A 23,032-nucleotide genomic window follows, 5' to 3' on the forward strand; every position below is an offset into this window, starting at 1 on the left:
GTCAGCCCACAGATAACCGCCCCACTGTTTCCCCGTCAGTATCAGCGGCGTATCTGCCTGAAGGGTTCATACTGTACACCGACGCATCACATACTGTAGATCGGGGAGCTACTGCTGTGTACACTCCCTACCATCCACATCTCAACACTCGCGCGACATATACCGTGGATACGTGCACCCCTTGGCACTGGAACTTCAAGCCATTTACATTGCAATTGCTCCCCTTTCGCTCGTTCACACATTCAATGGAGTTCATCTTTAGACCCACTCGCTGGCCGCCCTTAGATAGCTTAAGGCTGTTGGACACACATTCCAGATTACTCAATCAATTCATCTATCTCCTCTGCGCATAGTACCCATGTCCTGTGCGCATATACTGGATTCTCGGCCATACACATGATCCTCATAAAATTCAAGTGGATGTTATGACAGACCTTGACACATCATACGACCCGCAACCTTCCCCTGTTCCCCCAGCTCCGTCCCTGTCCCATGTCTACCATTCACAAGTTCTGCGCCAGCGAACACGCGCTCTAATTCCTCCGTGTTCGCATCCTCACCCTCGCAGTCTTACTCGTAAGGCGGGGTGTTTCCGTGCCCCGGATTTGGTCAGGGGCCGCTCTGACTTTATCCATCCGTCACCGGGGTGCGGAAATGATCTGCCAGCAACCGAGAGCCGCCCTCACTGTGGCGCTGCGCCGGACATTTGTGATTTGCGGCAATTGTTGTGGACGTGCCCAGGGACGGTTCCTATTAGAAAACGGCTCCTCCCTGCGGTGGAACAGCGAGCGTGATTATGTGATGTGGACAATGGACAGTCACTTCGCCGGCAGCCTCTCCGACTGCCTCAGCGAAACTGGTCTTCACTACTTTCTTTTAACTTTCTATCGCCTGCATTCCATCCCCCTTTCTCAACTTATGCCTCATGGCACACCTCTCGAATAAAAGAAAAAAATTGAATTTATCCTAATTAACTGTGCTGCTCTGAAATGTCGTTTTCTTTGAAGACCGCTTTGAAGACGGCGAGGATGAGAACCGTCGGTGCTGCAACTGGATGTGTATATAGATAGATAAAATTACAAATTCTTCAAAAGAGAACGCTCGTCGGCGATTATGAGGAATTGTTCTGCTTCGCCGACGTGAGTCCGGCCTCAAATCAAGGGCACAATCAAACAAGCTTCGCATATAGAAAAGAAAAGGACGTAGAGCCACCGCGTACTACGGGTGCTGCGCTGGAGAGAAAAAGAACACGGCGCTGCACTGACGTGGGCAGAAATGTCTGCGCTTTGCCATGAGGACTTGTTCAGGATGCCACGACGAGCCAGCAGCCGCCTTCTAAAGAGGTCTAGAGTCGCGTCTTCAGGACGACGACCAGATCCGGTGAGAATGTCTGCCCCGCTCCAGCTGGACTGCCTTTTGCTGTGCATTCCACGAATGAGTTCCACCCTCCCTGGCTTCCGCGAGGACCCGTCACGAGCGGCGTCGCTGGGTGGCCCAGACGAAGCCAAGACGACGGTCCAGCGATACCGAAGGCATCGTTGTCAAGGTGCGAAGTTTTACCCATGCCGTGATTTGTAGGGCCCTGGTTGGGCTTCCTAAGAGGTTTACACGGCGTGGTTTACACGCTCAGCATTTCTTTATGCCGCGATAGTTGCGGAGTATTGCCGCCGCAAAAAGCCTAGCAATTCTGGACACAACCATTTTTCAACGTGAAAGAGTATATGAACATAATTTCTTGCATATATTGTAAGATGTCCATAAACAATCGATATAGCCGCCGATCTTCTATCCGCAGGCTTGAATGTTTTTATATTATCATCCTTGCTACCGTCAAAAATTTCTCCATTGGATTTCTACGGGAGTCTTAACTGCTCAATGCGAGCGATAGAGAAATTTTAAAAGATCTGGCTACGCATCGAAAGAATGGACCATTACCTTGAGTATTTGCGTAACAATACTTAACAGTGTTCCGATATTGAAAATGTTCTTCCCGGAATGCTGCATATGTCCACCATAAACAGAGGATGTTATTGCTCGAGCGGAAAACAGATTGGGTTCACGATGCTGAATGCGACGCAGTTGAGTCTGAAGCCCTGTGTCTTGTGATTACGTAACATTGAGGGCGCGCAACACGTGCTGCATACGCTGTGCTGTGCCAAATCAATAACCAAGCGCTGATGGCTTTGCAACACGCTAACAACACCGTGATAGGCGAGGATCTCACAGAAATAGGCAATCGTTCGTTTAGTGGCATTCAGTTCATCGTCTTTCCATGTTACCTCGATAATTTATAATTACAAAGGTACCACGAGGATGTTCTATTCTCTCCCACAACATTGCACTAATCTTGTTTAGATTATCGATAAGTTTTGGAAAAACTGATTTGCACTCGTCGGGTAAGAAAACAATCAGATGAGCATTAGAATTCGGGACCAAGCATGTTTCCTTTCCGATCTATCTTTCGAACGAGTACGCCTTCCCGATTGAAATCATTTAGTTCCTTCCTAGAGTTATTTGTATGCATAGGTGCTGCAAGCTTAACGGAGTTACTACAGGAAAGGTAGCAAGAAAAGGCACATACAATGCGTGGGGCTTCAACTGTACAAACCTACAATATTTATACTAGAATAAGTATTAAAGCTGATAGCTAATCACGGCCGAGAGATAGGAGCCTGGCGCAGTGCTCCGAGGTGAGCAACACGACAAATTCTGATATATGTGTGCGCGGAGGAAAATATTATGGCACATTACAAGAATCGCCTGGTACTCAAGGATGCTGGAGCTTAGACAGGATCATAATACCGCTGGAGCTGGAGGCCAGGAGTGACGACACAGTGCGGCCTATGGCCGCTCAATGGGCCTCGTGCAGCTTTAGCCATAATGTCATGGGGCACTCAGATTTTTTCGATGCAGCTGTCCGAGAGGCTTCCTGCACAATTTATCACGATGTCCTTCGTTGGTCGTTCCGCACACCGGAATCTGACACTGGGGCGTGCACATGCTGTTGGTCGAGTTCCATACAGAAGGGTCAGGATGCGTCGCAATTGGAAGCCCTCCTGGAAAGCGCTGTAATGCCAGTGAAGTCATTTCTTCACCCCGACGAGAGGCGAAACGTCCCATACTCAATTCCCCTTTGCGAACAGCGCAGGTTGAGTCCGCCGACGTTGCCCCAGTGGCGGCAGTGCTCGACCTGCAGCTACACGACGCCGAACATGACGGGAACGACGAGTCCAGCGACAAGGCCACCGGTGCTGATCATCGAAGCCCTGTGGCAGACCTGTGTGCTGGAGTAAGCTCCCGTGCGGTTTTTACTTTTATTGTGTAATTCACTTAAATTCTTTCTTTACCATTCAACACGGGCCTAACGGACTTGCTTCGGTCGTTAGATTGTACAATAGGTATCCCTTCTATAGGAGATTGCTACCGTTGTGACAGTGGTTATATGCCTCGTGCATACGAGAAAACACCGATATTATTCAAAAACGACCGGCAACCGCAGCGTTATGCCTCCGAGATTGCAACTACAAAACTGCTGGCACAAAAAGAAAATTGTGATTCTAGACATTAGTAGAGTCAATTTTGTCTTGATGTTGGTCTTTTTGCTTCCAATATGATTTGCGTTTTTTCCATCATGCACCTGCGTAGTGCGTCAATGTCTGCTTGAAGAAGCTTCCTCTTGCCAAGCTTCAATTTCAGTCAGCTGCATAGCAAGGGTGTTTATATATGAATGCGAACAGAAATCGAAAAACTTGAATCAGTTCTAGTGGCCATTGACATAGGGCTACTTCCTGAATTCTTCCTGTAAAAATTAGGAGCTAGAAAGAACCAGCACCGCTATAGTTGTAAGTATAGGGGGGGAAAACGGAAATGATTACAAAATAAGAAACCGCTCTCCTCAACTCCATTATAGAACAGAACTTTGCCATCTTCGGAAAGTACATCGCTGCCTTCCAATACAGTTTCTAAAGTAAGGCGAAGCATATGAGTTCCTATCCGTAACAGAAGTATTCTAGGCGCCAGTAAAACGTGCCCCGCCCCGAATCGTTCTAGAATTGTTCCCGCCGTCAGTGCGTAATTAAACGTGTCCATAGCAACTTATGACGCCAAAGATTTGCGGGAACTAGATTCCTAGGCGTCTGGAGGGCTTTTGAAAGAAGTGTCATGAAGCGTAGTCCCCATAGCAGCGCTGTAGAAGGTTTTATAGGGTACGAGAATAAGCTATTATCATATGCAGCGGGAAGAAGCATTCTTTCTTCACATACATGAAAACAAGCGCCGAAAATTCAGAATTATTCAGAATCGCCAGTGGGGTTGATGTTATTTACAGAAGCGTCCCAGATTGCGCATGACGCTTCGCCTTGGGGTAGCACGGGGTCATTAGCACTACGAGAGAAGGAAATTTAATTCCTGCGATTGGTGGCACCGTTTAGGGATGAAATGTTGTGATCGCATTGATTCGTCCGCCGTTCATGTCATGTTATCCCCAGGTTACCTGATTATGTGCGTAATCACGCCAATAAGGTTTACGAGTTTGCTTTGCTTATGCCAGTGCCTCTCCGAACCGTGTCTTTTAGTGCGTTTTTAATGTCCCAAGGTTATCTAATTGTGGACGAAGCGCACATAAATAAAGTTTGTTAATTATCGAAAAAGACTCCGCCGCTAATGTAGTTGTCCATATTAGCGATGAGAATTCAATACTAGTTAAGACTGTCTGACAGGGAGAAAGGATCTTACTGTTAAGGAGTGCCTGCCTGCATGTGAAAAACGAGGGGACCATCAGGCACAAAGGCCCACGCGTAATAATCAAACCCTTCTGATTTACCATTGCCAGAGTCAAACTGTAGGCTGCTGCGAATTTTTCAGGGCCTGAGTGGCAGAACTGTGATTTTGGATTAGGAATGACATGAACTGAATTAATTTTCACTAGTTTTGTAAAGGATCAACAGTTTGCAATAGGCAGCCCAAGGGGAGCAGAAGTGTGCCTGTCGTGACGAGTTAGTGATGACACATTGATTGCATGACAATACGAATACGGTTGAGTTCACGTGGCAGGCACTCTTTAATTTCACATCAACACTTTACCTTCGTCATTTGAGGAGCAGATGTACCACCGGAGTATACTTCCAGCCGGTGCTCGTGTATGGGCGCTCCCAAGGAAGTTTCATGTCGCACAGGGCCAGCGAGGCGTCCAATTTGGCTGTGAACGATGGGTGTAAATCTTCACAAACAGAGACGAGAAAACGTGGATTTGTTAAATATTGCCAGTGACCGGTATTGTAGCAAACATTGCGCAAAGCAGTGGCCAGAATGGATAATGGTCATCTGTGAATGCAAGCGAGGATTAGTAAAGCTGGAATGGAACCGAAGGCCGACGAAAATCAGTTATAGAATCCCTAAATATTGTGGCGTAACGTGGGAGAGGATTTTGATAATCAGAATTAGACAGGAAAATTTTTTTCTCAGAATGACATGTCACATTAGTGTATCACAATATCGTGCACAATACTGTATCAGAATACTGTGCCAATCTAAACGATGTCTTGACGGCTGCCTCGGGTTCATCCACCCGGTACATCACCACTCTTTCCGATATTGAAGACTGCGATCAGGGCAACGAAGTTTTCGCTGCACTGAAAACACGAGTTACTTATAAAACGTGTCGTGCGCTTGAGCCATGTGATGTTTTTACGGCACTTCGCCTCTCCCTACAAGAATGTCCGCCTTCATGTTGCATCTTGCTTCCTAAAGGCACTGATGGCTTATTTACTGCAGCTCGTCGTTGCCTCCGGATCCGCTGCAGCTGCGGCTGCAGCCCCTGGACTGCTGCTTTCCGGCAATCACCCTGCGCCCGAGCCTCCTGTCTCGACAGCCGCTGTCTTGGCGCCAGCCTCTGCCCAAGCTGCCCCTCGTGGAAGGGCGCAGGCAGACTTCGCGCTGCAGCTCGTCGGGGCTCAGGGCGGATTCCGATCCGTCGCCAGCGGTCGATGGGTGGCGCGCCCTAAGAGGCCGCCCCGTTCATCACCGTCAATGCTCAGCAGCAACTGGCCATGAATGACTCAGGAGATTAACCTCAGCAATCTTAAGCAAGTCGTGGGGGCACCAGCCGTTTCATCACCAATGGCGAAACATCCTCTTTTGTGAGAAATGCCACGCCAGTAATATTTCTCAGCTGTGAAACTGTAGCGAAAAGGTACGAATCACTGGGAATTCAGCCTCTCTGGTGACTTGTTCAAAAACAACTTCTGTGAGTGTCGCTGCGAAATCACCGCGGAGGCAGCACTAAATGTTCATTGTTATGTGCTGGTGCACCGAGGGTGTCTTCAACTTGTAGCCGCATAATTATCGCAGTATTCGTCGTGAAAAGGGGGAATTGTCTTCCGCCTACAGCCAAGAATGCTGTGTCTGCCCGCGGCCACCGCCTATTTTTTGTCACACCAATCTCACAAATGTGAGTTTCTCGTGTGGAAGGCGCGGCTGTTACAGTCGTTAGCGCTAGCGTCAGGATTCTGCTTCGTACGCACAAGAAGCGGACGCTGCCATTGTTGTGGCTTGGGGCTCAGAAAGCGCAGTGGGCGTCGGTTGGTGACTAAGAGGGCTCCGAAAGAGCTCCCGAGGAGAGCACATGAACTCGCTCAATCATTGTATTGTGCTGTCATGAAAACGTGAGCAAAATATAACATTCTTACACGTGGCAGAGAACCCAGAATAACGTGCGAAATATGGGAGCCCTTTCCGGCGACTTTTTCATCCTCGCACCCACCTCCGTCGCACAGCTCCTCCATATACCAGCCGAGAGTAGATTCATTCAGACGTTAGGCACCTACCCTGGCCGCAGCCCAAAAGCGGCGTAGCTTTTTCCTCCCTCTTCCAGCCCCTCCTCCATTAGGACAATAAAACTAATACTCGCACCAGGCAGAGCTCTTCGTGTGGGAGATGTCGCTGTTATGAATTTCGTCAGGTTCACAGAGGTGGAAGTACGCACTCATTTTTCTTTAATTCTTTTTCGATAGTGAAGTAATGCAGTGGGCGACGGGCTTTTTCTGGCCGGAAAATCAAGGAAGGAATTTGAAGCTCTGCGGAAATAAGCTTTGTAAAAGGACGCAATTTTGAGATTCTTAAATGAATTTAGTTTCCTGAATGGCAGGTGCATTGTTTTGCAAGCTTAACACATTTTAGCGAAGGTGGCAGCACACACCGCATTATGGTTTTGTTGGCTGCGGTCAGCTGGAGAAGATGGCCAATTCGCAAAACACTGTGACTTGACCATCCTTCTAACATCCGATCAAATAAAAAAAAAATACTCGTTCACTGAATGAATTCTTGTCCCGCGTTCGATGTTGTCAAGAGAACGGGGAGAACAAGAGGACTACGGACATTCCTCACTTTCCTCCGCTTTCGGACTTCGAAACGCGTGAGCTCCTTATCTGGTATACATTTTTTCCCTTTGCTGACTATAAGTACAGACAGGTGCTTGTGACTCAGAACATGGAGGCAGAACAGCAAACCTTTCGAGAGCTCGCCTCAACGAGACAGTGTGACGGGAGGGGGCGGTTGTCCGCAGTTTACGCGTCTCAAAAACATAATGTGGTCTCTGGCGAGTTTAAACCACTGAATAGTCTGCTCTCTTGTCTTTGAAACTGAGGACAGTAGTCTGCGTTCTCGTTTTCGAAAATCGGTATGACTGTGGCTTTTAGAATTGACACTTGTTACTTGAAAGTATAAATTATTAGCCCTTGCCGAATATCACTCAACATCGCACAGAATTTTGGAATCGCCCATTCAAGAGGGGAACAGGCAGCGGAGACGGCAGGGTCGGGCCTGAAGGAGGCATGAACTCAGCGGATGGAAGCGCATGCAGTAGCCGCCTCTGATTGCAATGGCAATGGGGGATGGGGGAGCAGTTTCATCCCCCCATTGCAATGGCAATGGGGGGATGAAACTGCTTGCGATGCAGACTGCGATCGCTTTGTCGTATAGGTATATGGCTGGCGCGAACATCGGGTGCTCTGTAAGTGCTGCCTTGGCCGCGTCGTGTGGGGTGTACCACGAACACTCATGCAAGTTTCAGAGCAGTTAACAAATGATGCGAATGCGAATAATGCGGCGGCGTCAAGCCGGCGTTTAATTCGAGGTTGTGTTGGAACCCTCAAATCAAAGATGGCTGCAGTTCTTGGACAACGAACATTCCTTTTTGTTGGTTCAGTAACCATGGCGAGGCTTTCAGCACGTGACCATTGATTCGAGAGATAACAAAGCCGACGAGAAGCGCAGTGCCGTAGGAGCAATGCGTGCTCTTCTGTGTTATCAACCATCGGACGATGCGGCGACCTTAAAGGGACACTGAGGAGAGCTCTATTAATATTTTTTTATAGCAAAATCCGATAGTTCGGCATTTCATGGCTTTGTTGCCACTTGGCCGGCAGCGAAAGATGCATTTATTTCTAAGAAATTTGGATTCGAAGTTGAAATAGTTTTTCCCGCCGCTCTGATTCAAACGTGGGATTCTGCTATGACGACACAGAACTAAGTGACGTGAAACACGACATTCACATGACGTAACGCAGACTCCGTGATTTCTGGTGGCCAGCAGTGCGGCCCAGCAGCAGCCGAAAAGAAAGCTACTGCCGGCCGCACGTTGAAGGCATCTATCGGCTATTGCGGCCGTCGCTTCGTTTACATTTGCGCCGGCGTTTTGCCAGCGTTACAATGGATCCCGTTCTCGAAGTCGTCAACGAAGTTCTCGCAAATAGACGCCTTTAGCATACCGTACGCGTACCTTGTTACCGTTAGCGGAATACCGGGAGCCCCCATACCGCTGAGAGCAAGCGCTGATTGCTCCCGGCGCTGCAGGAGCGCGCGTAGCTATCGGGTACGTGGCGCCATCTGGCGACGTCAAGGAGATTTGCGCATGCATTTGCTGCGCCTCAGTGATTCGTAGCTTCTCGTGTCCTAGTGTTGCTAGAACTATTGGTTCTAGCAACACTGTTTTGTGCTATGACGCCATGAAGCTTGTACTTGCGAGTTTGGCCTGTGGCGGCGATACCTGTATTTTGGTTCTTGCTCTTTTCTAAGTTACAGGAGCTTTGTTGTCAGTATGAATGGCGTTTTTGTAATCAGGAGCTGGTATTCTGTCGATGCAAGTGAACTTCAATTTCTCCTCAGTGTCCCTTTAAGGCCCCCAGTTGATGCTGGGTGCGGCGCCCAAACTGCTGAGCTTGAGCATTCTGGGCTTAAATTATTATTCGGTGTTGCTTGCGTTTGCATCGGCCGAGTGCCTGACGTTGAGGCAGGCCTACTGTGCTTGAACTGATATTACTCTTCTCCAATGTCTTAATTATCCGAAACATGAGAGACTGACGGACAGACCAAAACAGGTTTTGACGTCTTTCCTATCTGCTGTATTGCACAGGCGATATGAAGAGATACGAGCGGCAGGAAGAAAGCTGTAGCTTTTACCGGCACTCGATTACCTATTCAACATAGTGCTTTTTAAGGTGCGATAATGAAACGGCTTTAGAATTCCACCTGGCACGAAAATGGGTTTGATTTGAACGTCCTTTCAGAGCAATCTGAATGAATGTATAAGGCGATACGTACGAAGGCACCTTCGTTCATAATACCCTGCGTAGTATTCAAGGTCAAGTCAGGCCTCAAAAGTGCGTTGCCAGTCGCGCTGAGTGTCTATTTTGCTGTATTGCTTACCTAGTTTAAATGAGCTATTTTTTTTTATTTTAGTAGTACCACTCCATGGTCGAAATCGCTGTGCTTTTGCTTCATATTTGTCTTCAATCCTTGATTCTCTCTAGCTCTTCGGGGACGGAGCGGCTGTGGTGCGCCGGAATGGCATGCACGTCACCTAGGCGTCCGCATCACGTCTACATGACGCATTTTATCACTGTCGAACTTCATATCGACATCACCATTATATTTTTAGTTTGCCTAATAAGACGGCTTTTGATTTGGCTTTTAATGCCAAACTTGGGGTCGCCTCATTTCTTTCCTCGCGAGTCTCCCTCATCACATCAGCTGCTGTGTCGGGTGAGCACAGCGCAAATATTGCAGTCGCAGTCTTGATGCCTGGAAGTGTTTCCATTCCCTCTTCTCTCATGTTGGCGATCGGTTAGTAGACGTTCACTCTTAGCACCTGAAAGGGTGCTCGAGCACTTAGCTGCTGTGAACCGTAACGTGGCGTCCTCAAAATGCAGATTTGCAAGATCGCGCATTTTATTGTTATCACATACGTATTTACCTCACTTGCTTTCTAGTTGTAGAAATTTCAGGCATGGAAAATGATAAGTGTCCTCCATATTTTATTTGCCCTAAAAACGCGATCTCTCGTGTGAGTGAGTCTTAGACAAGAAAAATTGCGGAATTCGAGCGTGAAGCAACTTCCTGCAGCGCCAGAGTCGACCTGTGTTTCTCAGAGATCGGCTGCGGGGAACAGACAAACCCGTGGTACGAATCCAGCCCATACCCAACCGTAACAATTCACGACCGCAACTAGCATAGCCAGCCCTCAAGCATGTGTGACACAGGGTCTTACTGAAATGCAGATTACTTCGCCGTATCGTTTTCTCATGGGATCGTTGTGAACCCATGGCTTTAGGGCCGCGTATGTTGCGGGCTTTTGGCCTGCACCCACTTTGCTTCTGTACGTCGACTTCGACTTGTCCGCTGGAGTGAAGAAAGTGCTATGCGAATATTCGTTGGGGACAATACGTTTATTCTTGATGGTCGAGAGAGAGAAGGGCTTTATTTGGAGGATTGCCTTGTAGAGGCAGGTTTTGAGGTATAAGACCAAACACATCTCGCAGGCGGCGGTCGGAAGAATCTCTCGCCAGCAATCTTCAATGTATGCAGCACCCGTTTCAATTTGTACACGACGCTTGCACGGATATACCACAGCTTTTAATATATAGTTTTACCTACCACATTTCAGGAATTGAACGAGTAAGCAGACTGAATTGCCATTTTTCTTTCGTTCAATGAATTGAAACGGCTGTTTCTATGTCTCCTTTAAGGAACTGTAAAGACAACTGAATTCATTTTTTAGTTTTTGGTAAAATATCCTGCACAGCTGTCTCTGGTTCAGCGTTTTTTTTAATCTGGAAAAAGTTTCTGCTGAGACATCTGAAAGTAAAATTTAATTTTTAACCCGCCTTCTGATTCCAACTCGTCGCCTCAATGCCAAAAATGGACTCCGTGATCAGTGCTTAGAAATGAATGATTGTGGAGGCAAGGCTCAGAGAACATTGCTAAAAATTACTGCTGTGACGTGATCACAGTGTACCTTCGAAAACTACTGGTGGCAGGAATACCTGTATTTCATTATTTTGTCGTTTCTAGCTTTCAAAGCCTGATTTTCCATTGAAAGTACCATCTTTCTCATTAGGACTCTTTAATCAGTCGGTACAGACCAAGTTGAGCGTGCTTTCAGTGTTCTTTAAAACTTTAAATGTATACACTCCTAGTTTTGAAGTACTTCGTGCAATAGTTAAAAATTCTCTTTCTTGGACTGTGTGTAATTCCTAACAGCTTTTTGAATCTGCTTCACGCTGTAACATCTTTTTCCGTATATTCGAAGTCTCTAATTTAAGGGTTCAACAAGATACGATTAGTAAGCTCACAATGGTAACTAATGCTTTCGTTTTTAATATGCTCTATACTTTCTTGTGTCTTCTGCGGTGAAGGGGTTAACTTATACCATATGGTATGGGCATGCCACAAAATAAAAGCTATTCCACGAATAAATAACCAAACTGAAGACTCTTAGGCGGCGGTGACCAGATCCCATTCCGAAGATCAGATTTCGTTGGTGAACGGGACAAAAGCGGCGGAAAAAGCCAAGGCTCCTGGAATCAGGGCCTACCCAAACAATCTATGCTTTGTTTTTCTCTCTCTCAATCCTCCACTGCACTCGGTGCGCGAAATTGTGACTATTTTGCTGCTTTTGGTTGGTTTATATTGTCTTAAGAGAATTTTAGTACATTCGTCATATTTTTACGCGCCCCTGACCTGTTGTGTAGTAACAGGCAGCAAAAGAAATGAAAAAAAAATATAATACCTTACTTTTTCTTATTTCAAGGAGCATATTTCATCACTAGCTACCACACTGATGTTGGCTGATGTCACTAAGCTCGGCGTCCACACGGATGCACAGGGCAAACGCAGGAGGAGAGGCTGCCGTGGACGTATTCGTGAGCTTCCCATCGCAATGCTCTTCCACGAACAAGCACCCGTCGTAACACGTGCAGTTCTGCCACGACTCGTTAGTCGATCACACGGCGGTTCAAGAGTGCGCCATCACCTAGTCGTTCGTAATTATTCTCAAGTAGGAGGTCTGCCCGAACCAAGACGCAACATACTTGATTGGGGTCTTGGAATTTTGCATAAATCATTAGTTAACACACACGAAGTATTTTCGGCATTTCCAGCAGTGTCTACATATTACAGGTGCTAGTTTTTGGCTGGCAGACGTTCCACAAACCTGACATGCCTACCTTCGCCGTAGACGTGTTGCGTGCGCTCACCTCTGATCTTGCTATTCAACTATTCGGGAGATGAGGAACCACATCCCAGTTGTCAGCCTTCTAATCAAAGAACCAAAGGAAGCAAATCCAGTTGTATCTACCCCTCCCGACCTGTAAAGCGGAATCATGGCGGTGCAAGGCCAGTGCTAGCCTTTCAGCACTGAGCACTTCTCCAGGCCAGTGCTAGTCTTCGCTAGCACTAATTTTGGTTGCCAGCCAAAGCTGTTCTGGGCGTCCTCTGGCTTGCTGTCGGAGTTTAGAAGTGGTGATACTTGCCGAATTTGTGTCACCCCTTCCCTGGATCAATCCATGCGGCTGAAACATCTGGGCTCAGAAATAAAAGCGATCGAGGAAAAAAGCAAAGTCTATTCGGCAGCAAAGTCAAACTAAGGATATCCTCTAAGGAATCAAGCAGACTTAGGTTGGAAGGTGTTATTGAAGAATTTTCTGTTTTATGGAAGCTGCATGTTTCGCAGGCAACAACGAATTGCGGAAAAATGGGGAACTGCTCCTACAGCGACGTGACCAACTGGTGACGACCAGTGACAGCCGGTCTTATTATGGCTTATCAAGCTTTCCAACTGTAATCTCGCATGGAGTTTAATTTAACGTCTGCGCTCATTCCATGCAGCTGTATATTTGCAGTGCCTTTGTGCATAGAATTGAGGATTGTCACGCGACAGCATTAAAGGTCCCGTTCGGAGGGAAACACGGCGTAGGCGTCACTGCAAAATCCTCATTGGTCGAAAGGTTAGAGACGAAGAAAAACATTTTCGCTGAAAAGAAAAAAAAGGCAGTTAAGCGGAATCGAGCTGCTGTCCTTTGACCGGGAGAATACATGGAGGCAATGTACGTGCATCTCACGCGGCTAAACAGGCGAATGACATGACAGGCTCAAGGCGAACGCCCTCAGACTTTCAATAACTTTTTCGCCAATATGCTCACGAAGGAAGACTATTCCAATATTCCATCGGCACCAGAATATGACTATGACTACATGAGCTCAATAGACGTTACTGTTGATGGCGTTGCGACTTTGATTCAGAATCTGAAGTTAAGTACTTCATGTGGTGTTGACGGGATTAATTCAAAAATTTTGAAACCTACCATGGCTCCTTCTAGCGTCTTACTCACTCATATACTTCGGCAATCACTTTCAACAGGCGAGATACCATAGGAGTGGAAAACTGGAAAAGCTATTCCAATTTTCAAATCCGGTGGCCGAACTGACGTTGCTAACTATCACCCAATATCGCTGACATGTATATCTTCCAAACTTCTCGAACACATCATTGCATCTAACACGGCATTACATTTAGAAGGCAACGGTTTCTTCTTTTCAAAACAACACGGGTTCAGAAAAGGGTTATCATGTGAAACACAACTACTCGAATTTACTAATGAGCTACTTCAGAATATGGGCGAAAATCTGCAAATCGAGGGTATATTCCTCGACTATGCTAAAGCCTTCGACTGCGTTCCACACTGTCGTTTAATAGCGAAACTCTCATCCTTGCGCCTCGATTCATTAACAATTTCTTGGATAAGAAACTTTTTATCATTTCGTAAACAATTCACTTCTATTGAGAACCATTCATCCCCTCAATTGATGTAACATCAGGCGTACCGCAAGGTAGTGTAATAGGCCCGTTACTTTTTCTGCTTTACATCGATGACCTCCCGTTAGGCATTACCTCAACACTCAGAGTGTTTGCAGACGATTGCGTTATTTATCACGAAATCCGCTCCTTTAATGACCAATTCGCTCTTCAAGAAGATCTGCATCGCATTAATAACTGGTGCGCATCATGGCAAATGTCCCTTAACACTGATAAATGCCATTTAATGACATTTAGCCGTAAACGATCTACCTTCTAACTTATTCGCTTGACAACAGTCTAGTCACTCTTGCGTCTTCATACAAGTACCTTGGCGTCCACTTCTTACCTAATCCCTCATAGAAAACCCACATAGAAAAAATTACTCCCAACACTAGCCGTACATTAGGTTATTTAAAACTTAACCTCAGAGGTTCACCTTCTTCCACGCGGCAGCTGGCATATCAGACATTTGTCCGCCCTCAACTTGAATACGCATCTTCCATTTGGTCACCCCACCAACATTACTTAATTCATTCCCTAGAGCGCGTAAAAAAATCGTGCCGCTCACTTCATTTCTCGCAACTATTGCCGACATTGCAGTTCAACTAACATTAAGGCTTCGTTATCCTTTCCATCCTTAGAACCTCGCAGAACAATAGCACTTATCTGCCTCTTCCATAAAACTGTTTACAGCTATCATTCCTTCACACTGCCTCCTACAAAACCGGCCCGCACATCTCACCGATTGCTTAATCACCTCAGTTTTGAACGCCTTTCGGGAAGGACCACTGCATTCAACTCATCAGCCCTGCCCCGTGCAATCATTTATTGGAATAGTCTTCCTGGCAACATTGTTCACATCTCAGATTGTTATTTCAAAGAAAAAATAAGCAGAATTTTTTTCTGAAGGGTGTTCTATTGTGTGTTTTTCAATTTAGTTCTATTTTCTGGTTGGTTGCTTGCTATTGTTTAACGATGTTAAAACAACCATCTTCTACTTGCTTCTTTTTCGCATCCCAGTTATGTAACCCCTCTCACATAATACTCCAGTCGGAGCCAATGGGGTATTTGAACAAATGAATAAATAAATAAATAAATAAATAAATAAATAAATAAATAAATAAATAAAGGAGCACGTTGTTAATCACGCTCACTAATTAGCGTCACCAATTAATATAGACGATGGTGTGTAATAAAGCAGTATGTGATGGCAACAGAGGTGGGAAATCGCCTTTATTTTCGTTTTTCTTTCCTCACCCTCTCCATTCAACCGTTGGCCCTCACCGAACCTCCCCTCACTTTGTCGGCCCTCCCTCAGCCTGGACCACACAGTCAACACTTATAGCATTCGAGCTATTTTTCCTTACAGGAGATATGTGCCGATGTTACTGAGTCCGCTAGGTGCAAACTATTGTTCACTGTGTCCGCTTCCCACTTTGCCAAACCGGGTAATTTGTTTAGCCCTCCAAATTTCTCAGTGGCAAAAATTAACATTTGCACTATGGTCATATGCTGCAGCCCGATCGCAGGTAAGAGCCGGGTCTGCTTGGTACTTCCGGCAGCAGGGAAAACAAACTGTGCCGAGATTCGGAGCCGTTCGGAGAATTCTCCCGGCTGCCAGTAGAATAGATACCGCCATTATTAATTGGGCCCAGCCATCTACCGCCGCACAGTCCATCAGTCGGGACAGGGCAGGGCCACAAACTACCGCATCTCGCGTGCGGAAGAGGGGAAGTTCGCACTACTCACCGGCGACAGGAGTCACGCCGTATTAGTCGCTGACTGAAGGCGTGGGGCGTACACGGTCGATTGGAACACACACAAAAAAAACTCTGCTTTGTACCATGTAGCAGCAAAACGCTACCACGTACAGAGCTTAAAAGTAACAAAGTGATCTGCAAAAAGCAGGGCAGTCAAGTGTAAGTGAATGAGGAATTGCGACGTTACATAGATAAGACAAAAACAGCGCAAGGTTAACTTAACAAAAGGGCAAAGCCGGTTTAACGACTGAAAAAAGACCTATTAACGTACATGATGTTACGCAACTGAACGAAGCACTACAATAGCAATAAATATCAATAGCAATAGATATTTGTGCAATAAATATCTCGCTTAGAGGTGGACACTTCAACTGTGCCGTGAGGGAATGGAGGATCGTGTGAGTGAAAGAAGAAAGACAAAAAGAGATAACGTAGAGGAGCGCTCCGGATTTTTTGCGACCTTCCGGGGTTCTTTGACGTGCGCTGACATCGCACAGCAAAAAGGCGCCTTCTGCGTTTCGCCCCCATCGAAACGCGGACGCCGCGGCCGGGAGCCCGACCCGGCTCTAAGCTTTCATATGGATTGTGGGCACCTTGTCCGGGTCGCCGCCTGTGGTTTGCTTCCCCGCGATGCGTTGTTTTCTCATCGTGGTTACCTGAACTAACAAGAGAGGGCGCCGGCGTGACAGCGACATGAGCACCATGGACGGCGTAATTCTGCGCGTGCGCGCGAGGGTAGAGGACTTCGGCTCGGGAATTCGGCGCGACGGTCCGTTCTCGGCCAGGGAGGCGAGGCCGTTGGGGAGAACATTCTCCCGCATCTGCCGCAACGTTCTACCGTCCGGCCGTGGAGTATCTCTCCTGCCTTAGCGTGGGTGAGCGTTCGCTCGTAAGCGTGCTGGTGAGTTGGACGTCCTCGATTCCTTGGCGCATTTTGTTGCTAGTTGGCGTTGTTATTATTACAGCAATCTATGTCTGTTTGTGTCAGCCAGTGTGTCATTCCTTTGTTTCCTTCACAGCAAGGCGTGCCGTGGTAGGCATTCGCCCTCTAACACGCGCGATCACTGGGTGGGGTGTCAACTGCATTTAACTGCTTTGAACGGTGTCAACTGAGTTTAAGCCGCGAGAACGTATTTTTCCCCTTATTACAAACCCCGAAGATTTTCGCTGCTGTCCTGGACAAGTCCCGATTCACCTCTGGCTGTTTGACTTTACGAGAGAAAAAAAAATGTTTGTGAAACATTCTTTGTTGTCGTACCACACCTAACGCTCAAACATTTGCGCTACACACTCGTAACCATCCTGTCACATTTTTTTTCAGCTGCATCGGTTGGAATACGTCCCGTGTACGTCTTTTTTTCACACGTCAGTTTCCACGTCCTTTCTGACAACGAACCTTCGCTGGTAGTGGTTCCTATCGCGACAACAGCAACCAAGACAAACCTAAACTCACTGTTATCCTTACAAAAGTGAACACCACGGGCAATAGGCAACGTTGCTGTTACAGAAAGCATTTTTCCGTGCTTCACCACTATAACATTGTGGCGATAAAAGAGTTATCTAAACTTAAGCTCTCACTGGAAACCCAACGCCAAACCTAAACTCACTGTTATCCGTACAAAAGTGAACACCACGGGCAATAGGCAACGTTGCTGTTATAGAAAGCATTTTTCCGTGCTTCACCACTATAACATTGTGCCGATAAACTTAACTAAACTTAAGCTCTCACTGGAAACCCTACGCCAGCAGAAAATAAACTGTACGTCGCTTCAAAAAATATATCCTGTTAAGCAGACCCCATATGAATTAAGGTAGAATGCCAAATCACGTACAAATTATGGTCTACGGAGATTAATATCACTAATTCTAGAACTCCTGAATGAATACCCCGATGTACTGAGACTGCTGCAGAATAAAGTCTCCATAAAATTTAAAAAACAACCAAAAGGAATATTTTTTTTCAGAGTTTGCGAGCTTAGAAATTACTGCTTATTCAACTTTTCATATCATTCTGGAGCATTGCTTCTACTTTGTTTTTATTTAGTACAAAACCGCTGTCCCACTATAAGAATAATGTTTTATACGTAATATTCCCCCTGGGGATATAATTCGCCTTTGTTTATATTGTTTCATTCCTGAAGATTACTCGTTTCAAATAGATGGTTGATTGTTACAACTATTTTTGTTATCACGAACTGTATTGTGTCGGATTGATGTCTGAATGATGTGAGATTACGTTGCTGCGTATGCTGCCAGGGTGGCATAGCCAAGTGAGGCTCTTTCCGGGGCTTTTGTTATGCCTCCCGAGGCAATGTTTCTTGAATTGTCTCTAATAGAAAGAAAAGAAAGGGAAACGCTTCAATTTGTCGTCAGCCACCACTCCTTCGTAGAAGAAATGTGTTAGTTGGAATCCGCGGGAGTCCTGCACTCTTTGCGTTCAGTTGCGAAGCTTTAGTACGGTGATAAATGGTTACAGTGTTATAAAAGGGTTTTGTAGTGGTAAAAGCGGCACTCTGCCTGTGAGGTCGTCGAAGTGGTTAGCGTAGACTTCTGGAGCAGAAACATATAAGGAGGAGCCTGCGCACCACCAGTGCGCGCGACGTGCTGCTACTAGGCGCAGCCCACCGGGCAATCGTGCTGTTGGTTGTGGTCACGTAAGTATCCCATTTTTTATATCCATCATCGCTTGGCTTCCACTGAAGATATATGTAACGAATGGGTCAGTATTTTTAGCCTATCAGAGGAAAATCAGCGGTTGCACGTTTCTGTGACGGCGCCAACAGGAGGCTTGGGATGGCAGCCGCCAGCCCAAAAATTTGCCGGCCGCTTATTTGTGTCCCCGAGGGGGACTTTATTTTGTTCGCAAACAAACATGAGCTTCGTAGTCTTCACGTTTGGTTATCACAAGCAAACGTATGGCAGACTCATTGCCCCAACTTGTTCTTTTTTTACCTTGAAGAAGTAAATGCTCAGCTTTTGTTTCTTTATTTTTGTTCAACTGTGCTTTCAGTTCTCATTAAGATTCGCCATCTTCTTTACCTACGGTTTCCTACACTTCTAACCTCATGCCACATCTCTGCTTTTCAGCCAACAATCCTCCAATCGTTTTTGCTAACTTCTACTGCAGATTTATTTACATGACCATTGTTATCTTTAAACCCTACCCTATTGAAAATATTGAACGTGGATTCTTCGTGCCTATCTTTGCGTGTTTATTGCCACGCACATTGTGACGATTGAGCGAGGTCGCAGAACGCGAGACATATTTCACACAATTTGCGCAAGCCGAGCAAGCTCGCAAATGCGAGACATCTGTCACATAAAGTGCGCAAGCCGCGTAAGGCTCGTACAGCAGTAGACATCCTCGCGTGATATGCGCAAGCCGGGTGGGGCTTCCAGAATGTCCGAGAGCCAAGGGTGAGTCCCAGAATGTTCAAGAGCCTTGTCTGGCTCACAGAGCACTAGACAGTGTCAAATGGAGTTACCATCATGATACCGATAATACCTTGCATGGCTGCAAGGCTCCTACATCACTGCTCAACACGTTACGCCAATGCCCTACCTTAAGGCCTCCTCATCTGTCTGTCACTGCCTCACTCAGCATGCATGTTGTGAGATAACAAGCTTTGCAGCAATGGTGCTTCGTGGGATGGCTCTCATGTCTGTAGCATGCTTGCAAAAGGACATAGATAAGGTCACCTTAACTGGCTTTATTAATGCCACATCCCTCATGACGGGTGCCACACAGTGGCTAAACAATTTCTTCAGCTTCTCCAAGTCCAGCAGGTTGGCGTCTTGATAAAGGTTCTCACTATGCAGCACCTGCAAAAAGGTAGCAGTATATGCAAAAAAATTCAGTTAATTTGTTTTCTGGAAATTCCAGAAAAGGGCACAAGTAGTTCTTCCATTAATGAACTAATGATTTCAAAAAGTATCAGGTTTGAAATTCAGACATTGGAAAACCCGACTCAAGCACGCAGGCTGCTCAGCATCAAACCTGCACAAAATCTAATAACCGTGTCACACAGGAATTTTGAAGGCTTTCAAATGGCCATCAACTCAGTGGCACTTGAATGCAGCTAAATGGGCATTTCCAATAGCCACAGAGTCCCTAGAACAGTGTGGACATCTATCAAGATTTTGAAGGCTTTTCAGTGGTAGAAATTTGCACTCAGACATGTAGCACTCGCAACTTACACTAAGGAATAAAATCAAAGCAATTTAATCGCTGAAAGAATACTCAACATGAAATGTACAACTTATTTCACTGAAAAAAAAAGAAGGCTGGCCACAAAACACTGCAGCAAGCGTATTATCACTGTTGCCAATAGCACAAAAACAATGAATACCACCTTTTCAAAACTGCGTGAGTGCTACAACAGCTTCCCAGCAAAATTATCAACTGTGACAGTGGCGCCACACCAGTTTGGTGCGAGATGATGAAATATCTCTACAGCGATCAAGTATTCTGTGTAGCAGCGGCATAACTCCCGAGTTGAAGTGCAAATCAAAAAGCTCAATCTCCCACCTTAACTGTTATATTTAAATACATATTTAAATTCATTGCAGCGTGCTGCAGAAGTAGGTGGTCAGATCATTCGAGAGGATACCTGCAAGCTATCTCAGGAGACGAAAGATCTGATGAAGAAACGCCAAAGCATGAGGACGTCTAACTTCAGAGATAGAATAGGACTAGGAGAGCTATCAAAGTTATTTATAAGTGCAAGGTAGCCAACATAAGAAAGTTTAACATGGAGAAAACCTAGCATGCTCTAAAGCATGGAGGTAGCCTAAAATCAGTGAAGAGAAAACTAATCACTGGTAAAAACCAGATGTATGTGCTAAAAGACAAAGAGGGCAATGTCATAAGCAATATGGATAAGATATTTAAAGTAGCCGAAGAGTTCTACACAAATCTCTACAGTAGTGAATGTAATCAGAACGTTACAGAGAGAGGCAGTAGAGCACAGCAATGGGACACCCGCCAGTAACGAGGGAGGAAGTAAAGAAAGCCTCAGGAGCAATGCAAAGGGGTAAAGCAGCTGGTGAGGATCAGGTAACAGCAGATTTGTTGAAGGATGGAGGAGAGATTATGCTAGAGAAACTAGCCACCCTGCATACGCTTGCCTCGTGACCACGAGCGTATCAGGAGCTTGAAATAAATGCGAACATTATTTTAATTCATAAGAAAGAAGATGTCAAGGACTTGAAGATTTACAGACCGATCAGCTTACTATCCATTGTCTACAAGGTATTTACTAAGGTAATCACTAATAGACTCAGGACAACCTTCGAATTCAATCAATGAAATGATCAGGCAGGCTTTTATAAAGGATGCTCAACAAGAGACCACATTCATGCAATCAATCAGGTGATAGAGAAATGGGCAGAATACAACCAACCCCAATATATAGCCTTCATTGACTACCAGACAGCAATTGACTCGGTGGAACCACAGCTGTCATGCAGGCATTGTGGAATCAGGGTGTAGAAGAGTGTTATGTGAAAATATTGGAAGATATTTATAACGACTGCACAGCTACCATAGTTCTCCATAAGGTTAGCAATAAAATTCCAAAAAGGCAAGGTGTCAGGCAGGGAGACACGATTTCACCAATGCTATTCACCGCCTGTTTACACGAGGTGTTCCGGGGCCTGAAATGGGAACAGTTGGGGAGAAGAGTTACTGGAGAATACGTAAGTAATTTGAGACTCCCTGATGGCATTGCCTGGCTAAGCCACTCAGGATATGAACTGCAAAGCATGATGAATGAGTTAGACAGGCAGAGCAGAATTGTGGGGCTAGAAATGAACACGCAGAAAACCAAAGTAATGCTCAACAGTCTAGCAAGGGAACAGCAGTTCACAATTGGTAGCGAGGTGCTAGAAGTAGTAAGAGGATATGTATACTTAGTGCAGGTAGTGACCGCTGATCCGGATCATGAGAGGGAAATAACTAGAAAAATAAGAACGGGGTGGAGCGCATATGGCAGGTTCTCTCAGATCGTGAAAGCCAGTTGCCAATATCCCCCAAGAGAAAAGTCTAACACAGCTGTATCTTAGTGGTACTCACCTATGGGGCAGAAATGTGGAGGCTAACAATGAGGGTTCAGCTTAATTCAAGGACAACGCAGCGAGCTATGGAAAGAAAAATGATAGGTGTAACGTTAAGCGGGCGGAGTGGGTGAGGGAAAAAACGCGGGTTAATGAAATCCTATTTGAAATCAAGAGGAAGAAATGGGCTCGGGCAGGGAATGTAATGCGAAGGCAAGATAACCGCTGGTCCTTGAGGGTAACGGAGTGGATTCCATGAGAAGGTAAATGTAGCAGGGGGCGGCAGAAAATTAGGTGGGCGGATGAGATTAAGAAGTTTGCGGGGATACGGTGGCCACAATTGGCAGAGGACAGGGTTAATTGGAGAGACATGGGAGAGGTTTTGCCCTGCAGTGGGTGTAGTCAGGCTGCTGCTGCTGCTGCTGCTGCTGCTGATGATGACAGCCTGAGCAGACCTACAAAGTAAAACTGTGAACTCGACCCAGCAGCACTTTACTGTGTTGAAAGAGAACAGGTACAATTGAATTACTGCATTACCTTGTTATTATCATTAAAAAGTACAGGGCTCTAAGGACTTCCTAATTTACATCGAAACGAATGGTTTACAGTGAACTTTCACGGATTACACTAACAGGCACTGAAAATCCAACACAGCTGCCCAAGAGAATATTAGGCAGCCCAAGAGAATATTAGGCAGCCGCGCTAGCCTTCTTTTGCGCTATGCTACCTGATACCAGATTAAAATTCGAGAGCAATTTACTCATACTCCAGCACTGGGATACGTTATGCCCCAGACTGATGCAGCTGTCTTACTAAATGCAGAGAAGCTTTCAGTGTGGGTCATGTGTGCTGTGGCATGAACACATGCACAGGATCACCTGCTACCATTCAAGTCCTCTGTGTACACAAATGCAGGTGCAATAGAAAACCCACATCACAAACTTGGCTAGTCTGGTCGGCCAAGCATGGGCCAGCTGATAGCACGAAGCAGCAGGTGCGACACATACCATCATCATCAGCTTGACTAGGCCCTCTGCAGGTCAAAGGACTCACCCATGTCTCCACATTAACCCTGTCCTTTGCTAGG

This window comes from Amblyomma mixtum, chromosome 3 (genome assembly GCF_055824585.1).
Source record: "Amblyomma mixtum isolate Tamu chromosome 3, ASM5582458v1, whole genome shotgun sequence".
Taxonomy (NCBI): domain Eukaryota; kingdom Metazoa; phylum Arthropoda; class Arachnida; order Ixodida; family Ixodidae; genus Amblyomma; species Amblyomma mixtum.